Genomic DNA, 8693 nt, shown 5'->3' on the forward strand with positions numbered 1-8693 from the left:
GCCTGCTTTGCTCTAGGATACCTGGGGGATAAAAGAAAAAACAGAGAGAAGTGACAGTGATCCACTCATACGATCTCACGTCTAGGATCAGCAATGTTCTAGCAGCAGAACACTGAGGGGGGATATGGGGTGGCAGAGATGGATCGTTGTGTTTGGGTGTGGGGAAGGAAGGAAATATTTATAAGTCTTTTAACATCAATGGAATCCCACTGGGCTCAACTCACATTCCCTTCATCATGCACTGAGAGACAGGAAGAGAGGACTAGAGAGAGAGAAGAGAAGAGAGAGGGAAAGAAAGAGCGGCAGAAAGAAAGGTGAAGATGAGAAAGAGAATGAGGAGGGGGAGAAAGATTAGTCCATCAGTAAATGTTATTTATTGAGCATTTACAGCATTATATTAAGTAAGCGGGACAGTATAATACAGTGGGTAGAGACAATTCCTTCCCTCAAGGAAAGGGAGGAAATAGGAAAAGTACAACCAAGCGCTTAGTACAGAGCTCTGCACACAGTGAGTGCTCAATAAATATGATTGAATTAATGAATGAATACAAGCTCCTTATGGGCAGGAAATGTGTCTACCATCTCTCTTGTATTGTAATCTCTCAAGCACTTAGTACAAGTGCTCTGCACACAGTATGCTCTCAATAAATGCCATTGATTGCTTGATTGAAAAAGTGATAGAAAGAAGAGGGGGGAGAGAGTCAACTGTCTTTCATAGTCATAAAGATGTTATTGACAGTGAAATTCACCTGCAAGTATGAGAATTCATTGTCTTCTTTTTTGGAAACTCAAGCACAACAATGTCACTGTTTATGTCTCTGCATTTAAAGGGAGAGAGTTGAGGAATTTTTGCACTAAGATAAATAGTCTCGACAACCCAACCAAATTACTCAGAGTCCAAAACTGTCCTTTTGGTCTGCATAGCAGGATGCAAATCATAGAATAGATTTGATTGGATCCATTTTCTCCAGATTTGATTCATTTTTTCCAGGTTAATTTTAAAAAGAAGTTGATTATACCATCCAGGATGAGCTGCACCAAAAATAATGGCCCGTGTTTTCTTTTCTTAAATACGTCTAATGTCAAGGATGTCAGAAGCCGAGTTTTGAGACGTTTCTAGTGTTTTTCCTATTTCATTATCCATTAATAGAATGTACTGAGCCACTACTTTGTGAAGAGCACTGAACTAGGAGTCTGGGAGTGTACAATAGTGTAAGCATACACAGTCTCTACTCTTTGGAGTTTACAATAAATCAGTCCTTTATATCCATCTCCAGTCACACCTGAATTCAAGTCCCTTTTCTTACATTTGAATATCCATAAACATGGAAAACAACTAGTCTCCATTTTCCACATTAATTCATTCAATCGTATTTATTGAGTGCTTACTGTGTGCAGAGCACTGTACTAAGCGCCTGGGAAGTACAAGTTTGCAACATTTAGAGACGGTCCCTACCCAACAGCGGGCTCACAGTCTAGAAGGGGGAGACAGACAACAAAACAAAACATATAAACCAAATAAAATTAATAGAATAAATATGTACAAGTAAAATAAATAAATAGAGTAATAAATATGTACAAACATATATGCATATATACAGGTGCTGTGGGGAGGGAAAGGAGGTAAGGCGGGGGGGTTGGGGAGGGGGAGTGGGGGAGAGGAAGGAGGAGGCTCAGTCTGGGAAGGCCTCCTGGAGGAGGTGAGCTCTCAGTAGGGCTTTGAAGGGAGGAAGAGAGCTAGCTTGGCGGATGTGCAGAGGGAGGACATTCCAGTCCAGGGGGAGGACGTGGGCCAGTGGTCGACGGCGGGACAGGTGAGAACGAGGCACAGTGAGGAGGTTAGTGGCAGAGGAGTGGAGGGTGCGGGCTGGGCTGTAGAAGGAGAGAAGGGAGGTGAGGTAGGAGGGGGTGAGGTGATGGAGAGCATTGAAGCCGAAGGTGAAGAGCTTTTGCCTGGTAGCCACTGGAGATTTTTGAGGAGGGGAGTAACATGCCCAGAGCATTCCTGCACAAAGACGATCTGGGCAGCGGTGTGAAGTATGGATTGAAGTGGGGAGAGACAGGAGGATGGGAGATCAGAGAGGAGGCTGATGCAGTAATCAGGAGGCTGATGCAGTAATACCATCATTAATCAAATGATGGTATTTGTTGAGCACTCACTGTGTGCAGAGCACTGTACTAAGCACTTGGGATATGGATAAGAGGTGTGGATAAGCCCACTGTAAGCCTAAAGACTGATACCAAGACAATATTCAGACCACCTATCGCTGCCTCTGGATTGAACATTCCTAATGCCTTTATCTTTCACCCAATGGACTTCCATTCGTATTCCTAATGTAATGATAAAGTATTAGTGACCCTGGTCAATCTAGAGCAGTCTAAAAAGTTATTGGCAATGTCCTTGGATCCTTTGTCCAGGTGAATGAGAAAGATATTATCTGGATCATTTTATCAACCCTTAAAATCCCCTGTATCATGCCAGTATTCCACATTCAATTATTCCTAGTTCCTGGAAATATAAGGGAAATAAAAAGAATTGAAAATTTTGAGGAAAAGATGAGACTAAGCTAGAGATATCAATTCAGCTCAGAGAGATGGAAATCCCTTGATGTCTTGTCTGAGTGGTTCTCTATGCTGGTTTCAGATCCAATTAGTGCTAACCTTCTCACTGTGCCTCAATCTCACTGCTGTCGCTGCCAACCCCCAGCCCACGTCCTGCCTCTGGCCTGGAATACCCTCTGTCCTCTATTCTGACAGACAGTTATTCTCCCCCACTTCAAAGCCTTATTGAAGGCCCATCTCCTCCAAGAGGCCTTCCCAGACTAATCCCCACCTTTCCTCATCTCCCACTCCCTTGAGTGTCACCCTGAGTTGCTCCCTTTGCTCTTCCCCCCTCCCAGCCCCCCAGCACTTATGTATGTAACTGTAATTTTATTTATTTGTATTGGTATCTGCCTCCCCCCCCAGACTGTAAACTCACTGTGGGCAATGAATATGTCTGTTTATTGTTGTACTGTACTCTCCCAAGTGCTTAGTACAGTGCTCTGCACACAGTAAATGCTCAATGAATATGATTGAATGAATAAATCCAACTTACCTCCATTCCATTTATGGAAGGGGAACTGAAAAGTCCAATGTCAGAAGTGAACCAGCTCACCTTCTCAGAGCAGAGTTGTGCAAATCTGGCTGAGGGCAATGACAAAAAAATCCTGAGATACCAGTTAAGTGATCTGGGATTATTAAACCACTGCACTGAACCCAAGCCTAAAGTGCAAAGCCAGGATGTGTGAACAATTTTATGGAGACCATAAATGCTGCAGTTTTGGTAAGAGGCATGATTCATTAACTTTTCAAGTCTAATTAACCCTAGTGTCCAGAGGGAAATATCTGGGGACTGGAGAAGAATCAATAATGATTATTCCCTCTAGAGATGATTTTTACCTCTCTCTCCTCCTCACCATCAGATGGGCATGAGCCCATGAGTCTTGCTGCTATCTTCAGTGACAAACCCTAAAGAGCCTTGGGAAAAATCCCAAGAGCTTCGGCCCGAGGCAAAATAGTGTACTGATTCAAGAACACAAAGCATTAGCCCCAGACTGTAAAGACGTGACCTACAGTTGTGTGTGTGTATATATATATACATATTATATGTTGCCAACTTGTACTTCCCAAGCGCTTAGTACAGTGCTCTGCACACAGTAAGCACTCAATAAATGCGATTGAATGAATGAATGAATATGTATTATATAGTGTATATATATATATATATATATATATATATATATATATATATTATAGAGTCAGCCTTCACATTTAAAGACACCACTAATAATGAAATGTATAGCTGAAAAGGTCAGTGAGGGACCCAGAATTCCAGCCACATTCTTACCCAAAATATCTGTCCCTTGTGTTGTCCTGCTTAATGTTTGCAGTGCTTGGTGCCATTGTCTCTTTTTATCACTTTTTCTCTCATTCCGTAAAATGCTTTTGCTCATAAAGAGTCACTCCTTTCTTAATAGTGGTGTGCTGTTGTTGGTCTACCCTCGGAGATTTTTTTTTAACAGGGGCCCCAAACACTCAAAATACTAGTACTCATTCAATCATCCCATAGAATTTATTGAGCATCTACGTGCTCAGAGCACAATACTAAATGTTTGGAAGAGTACAACAAGAGATAGAGCAGGCCCTCTCCTGCTTCTGGCTCTTTCACTCTCTTGCCACCACTATAGGGAAACAGTGTGACCTAGTGGAAAAAGTACAGGCCTCAGAGTCAGAGGACTTGGGCTCTGATCACAGCTCTGCCATTTGCATGCAGTATAACCTTGGGCAAGACACTTAAATTCTCTGTACCTCAGTTGCCTCATCTGTAAAATGAAAATTAAATCCTCACCTGTCCAGTTCAGACTGTGATTCTATGTGGAACAGGGACTTTGCCCAACCCGATTATATTGTATCTACCCCAGTTCTTGCACTTAGTAAGCACTTAAATACCAATAAAAAAGATTGCTAGGGAAGAATATCTCTATTTCATCTAGTTCTAAGGTCCATCGAAGATGGGGATTCCACAGCTTCCATTTATTAGTCCATTGCAACTCTCTAATTGTTGTACCTCTCCTTTTCATTCATTCAATATTACTGACTGCTTACTGTATGCAGAGCACTGTCCTAACTAATCAGTAGACTACGATAAGAGTAAAAGACCCAGAACTTTGAGGTAAGTGTCAGTGGTTGCAATTAAAATGAGATTGTGTGAAATGAAGGGAGCAAGGGACTATACGTGCTGGGCTCTGCAAGACCCTATTAGGGCTGAAGAGTTTCAGGCATCCTTAAGAATTTAACTGACTTGCCCAGGTCACACAACAAGCAACTGAAAGAGCCTAGGTTAGAACCCAGGAAAACTGGGCCTCAGTTTTCCCATCTGCAAATTGGGGAGTATATCTTTGCTCTCCCTACTTCTTCGATTACAAGCCCCATATGAGGTCTGGAGACTGTGTCTGATCTTATTTTTTTTTTGTCTTCCACATCATGTGGCATAAGGTAGATACAAAATATGTATAGGCATATAGGAAGTACTTAATAAATATCATGACAAGCTAGCTAACATAGCTATCTTACTTGACGCTCCTCTCCTGCTTGTCCTGGGCTGACTCTTTCCTACCACTATTTCCCTGGCCTTGCCACAGTTTCCCTTATTTCACCACAGATTCCACCATCATTATCCATGTCACTACCACCCTCTCTTGGGGGATCAGGGCATTTATGTGAAGTGCTGACTATGCACCAAAGCCCTGTATAAAGTAAGATAATCCAATCTGATTCAGTCTCTATCCAACAAAGCTGCATGAGAAGCAGCCTGGCTTAGTGGAAAGAGCACGGGCTTGGGAGTGAGAGGACGTGGGTTCTAATCCCAGCTCTGCCACTTGTCTGCTGTGTGACCTTGGGCAACTAATTTAACTTCTCTGTGACTGTTACCTCATCAGTAAAATGGGGATTAGGACTGTGAGCCCACGTGAGACAACCTGATTACCTTGTATCTACTCCAGTGCTAAGAACAGTGCTTGGCACATAGTAAGTGCTTAACAAATACCATAATTATTATTATTGTTATTATTATTGTTATTAACAAAGCCTAGTGGAGAGAAGATAGGACTGGGAGTCAGGGGACCTGGGTTCTCTTGGCTGGGTGGCCTTGGGTTTATAACTGGGGCTTGCTGACAGTAGTCGAGGGCTGTGGGACCGGAACCAAAACTGCTCTCCGTACCAGCCAGGAGGAAATGATGTGGCAGGGCTGAGGATGGGGACGGAGAGGATGCTGTTTTTCTCCTGGTTTCTGTGTGCCCCACTAGGATCCAAATATTAAATTTTCACTCAAGCAAGGCTGTCCAGAGTCCAGCAATCACAACAGTCACTGCCATCACCTTCCACCCACTGACAGTTCAATCAGTCCCCATGCTGATCTGCCACTTGTCTGTTGGGCATGACCTTCGGAAAGTCACTTATCTGTGTCTTGGTTTCCACATTCATGTAATGGGGATTAAATCCTAATCCTGCCTATTTAGACTGTGAGCCTCATGTGGAACAGGGACTGCAGCCACCTGATTATCTACCCCAGAGCTTAGTATGGTGTTTGGCACAAAATAAGTGCCTAACAAGTACCATAATAGTAAGAATAATCATTCTTCTTCTTATTATTTTTATTAGGTGTCACAGGAGCAACCAAGACCATCCACCTCCCTGGCTTCATCTTCTCCCCAGCCTTCTCACTGCATCCTTGATCTCTCTGTTTCTCAGGGTGTAGATGAGAGGGTTGAGGCAGGGGGTGACAACGATGTAGAAGAGGGAGACGAACCTGCTCGGTCCTTAGAGATGCTCTTAACTGGCTGGAGGTACATGAAGGTGGTGCTTCCAAAGAAGATTACCACCAACATGAGGTGGGAGGAGCCGGTCCGGAATGCCTTGACCCATCCGGCGGCCGACTGGAGCCTCAACACCACCCGGGCGATGTGCCCATAGGAGGTGATGATGAGGGAGATGGGTGCCAGCAGAAAGATGACACTTACTGCGAACATCTCAGCCTCGCTGGGGTCAGTGTCCCCACAGCGATCCCAGTGAAGGCCGGGACTTCATACTGGAAGTGGTCCAGCCTGCGTCTCCTCCACAGGGGCATCCTGAGGGTGACCGCCGTACCCACTATAGAGTTGGTGAAGCCACTCACCCATGTCAGAGCGGCCAGCTGCCTATAGAGACATGGCAGCATGAGCACAGCATGCCGCAGGGGCTGGCAGACAGCAACATAGCGGTCGTACGACATGACGGCCAACAGGATGCATTCGGTGGAGCCCAAAGTCAGTGCAATGTAGAGCTGGGCAAAGCAACCTTTGTAACTGATGCTTTTCCCTGGTCCCCACAGGTTGATCAGCAGTTGGGGGATTGTGGTGGTAGTGAAGCAGTGATTCAGGAAAGAGAGATTAGAGAGGAAGAAGTACATGGGCGTATGGAGCTGGGAGTCCAGGTAAGACACCAGAATGATGGCTGTGTTGCCCATTAAAGTCAAGAAGTAGAAAATAGAGATGACCACAAAGAGAACCTTCTCCAACCCTGGATAGTCAGAGAAACACAGCAGGATAAAGTCACCCCCAGAGCTCTGGTTGGCTTCGCTTAGCTCCATTCTGCTCAGGATATTTGGGACAGAAAACCCATCCAAGATTGAACACTCGACCTAACTCTAAGCCCCATATGGAACCGGGACTGCCTCCATCCTGTTGATGTTGTATCTACCCCAGCACCAATACATAGTAAGCTTGGCATATAATAAGCATTTAACAACACAATTATTACTAGGTAACTTCCAGAGAATATGCCTCCATTCAGATTAGCATAGTAAGCTTGGCACATAGTAAGCACTTAACAAACATCACAATTATTACTAGGTGACTTCCAGAGGATATGCCACCGTGCAGATGAGCATCAGTCAGATTTGCCCCTGTTCTTCACTTCTGTGGGTGTCCTGAGCAAGAAAGGGAATTTGCAAACCAGGACTCTTAGTAGCAGAGGTGGAGTGTTGATTCTGAGGGTTGTGACTTGAAAAATCTGAACTCTCAGGAGAGACTGACGTGATGGTTGGAAGTGACATGAGGATCTTCAGTTCCTTAACAGAACTTTGGTTGTCCTTGGACTTTAGTTTTCAGGTCTTTGGTTGTCTGGGGATAAAGCCAAATCAGACAATCTATCACTCTCGGGCTGTATTCTCATCTCCCACTCATGTCTAACTCTAAGTGGTACCAGCCGTATCGGGTTCTACCTATATTGTTAGCCTTCTTATTCAAAGAAAATGCTACGGATGGCTAAGTTCCCCTATGAAGGTCTCTTTGATGCTGAAAAGGCCAATTCAGGAACCCATAATCCCAGCCACAATGGGCACACAAAAGGATTGTTCTTTGCTGTGTTATAGTACATAAAGTATGTAGCGTCTGGTGCTGTTCTCTACTTCCTCATCTATCTTCTTGACATCAGGGTCTATTATAGTCTTGAATATCTTCCAAAAAGAAGAATATAGAGTCTCTTTCTGCTGCCTTTTCTAATGCCACATCACCACAAGTCACACAGCTCTTCTTTAAGAGATGCAGCGTGGCTCAGTGGAAAGAGCATGGACTTGGGAGTCAGAGGTCATGGGTTCTAGTCCCGGCTCTGCCACATGTCTGCTGTGTGACCTTGGGCAAGTCACTTAACTTCCCTGAGCCTCAGTTACCTCATCTGTAAAATGGGGATTAAGACTGTGAGCCCCACGTGGGACAACCTGATCACCTTGTATCCCCCCCAGAACTTAGAACAGTGCTTTGCACATAGTAAGCACAACAAATGCCATCATTAATTTAAGCCTGATTTTCATCTCATCCACTGCAGTCCAGGCTTATTTCCTTGTGAGCATTCAGACTGCAGACTTATTGTTCACTCAAGAGAGTGAACAATCTCTTGATCTCTTGATATTTATTACACCCCATCCCCACAACACTCATGTACATACCGTTATACTTTCCTATTTCCTTTATCTGTCAATTATTGTAGTGCCTGACTCCCCCTCTAGGCTGTTAGCTCCTTGTAGGAAGGGAGCATATCTCCCACCTCTGTTGTATTTTACTCTCCCAAGCCCCTAGCACAGTGCTTGGCACACAGTCAGCACTCATTAATCGATT

General features: G+C 44.3%; 1 pseudogene; it reads right to left on the reverse strand.

Moving 5' to 3' along the window:
- Positions 1-6240: 6240 nt before the first annotated feature.
- LOC119923259 lies at positions 6241-7168 on the reverse strand (annotated as a pseudogene).
- Between the last annotated feature and the right edge of the window lie 1525 nt (positions 7169-8693).

The sequence above is a fragment of the Tachyglossus aculeatus genome, unplaced genomic scaffold (assembly GCF_015852505.1).
Source record: "Tachyglossus aculeatus isolate mTacAcu1 unplaced genomic scaffold, mTacAcu1.pri scaffold_164_arrow_ctg1, whole genome shotgun sequence".
Lineage (NCBI taxonomy): Eukaryota > Metazoa > Chordata > Mammalia > Monotremata > Tachyglossidae > Tachyglossus > Tachyglossus aculeatus.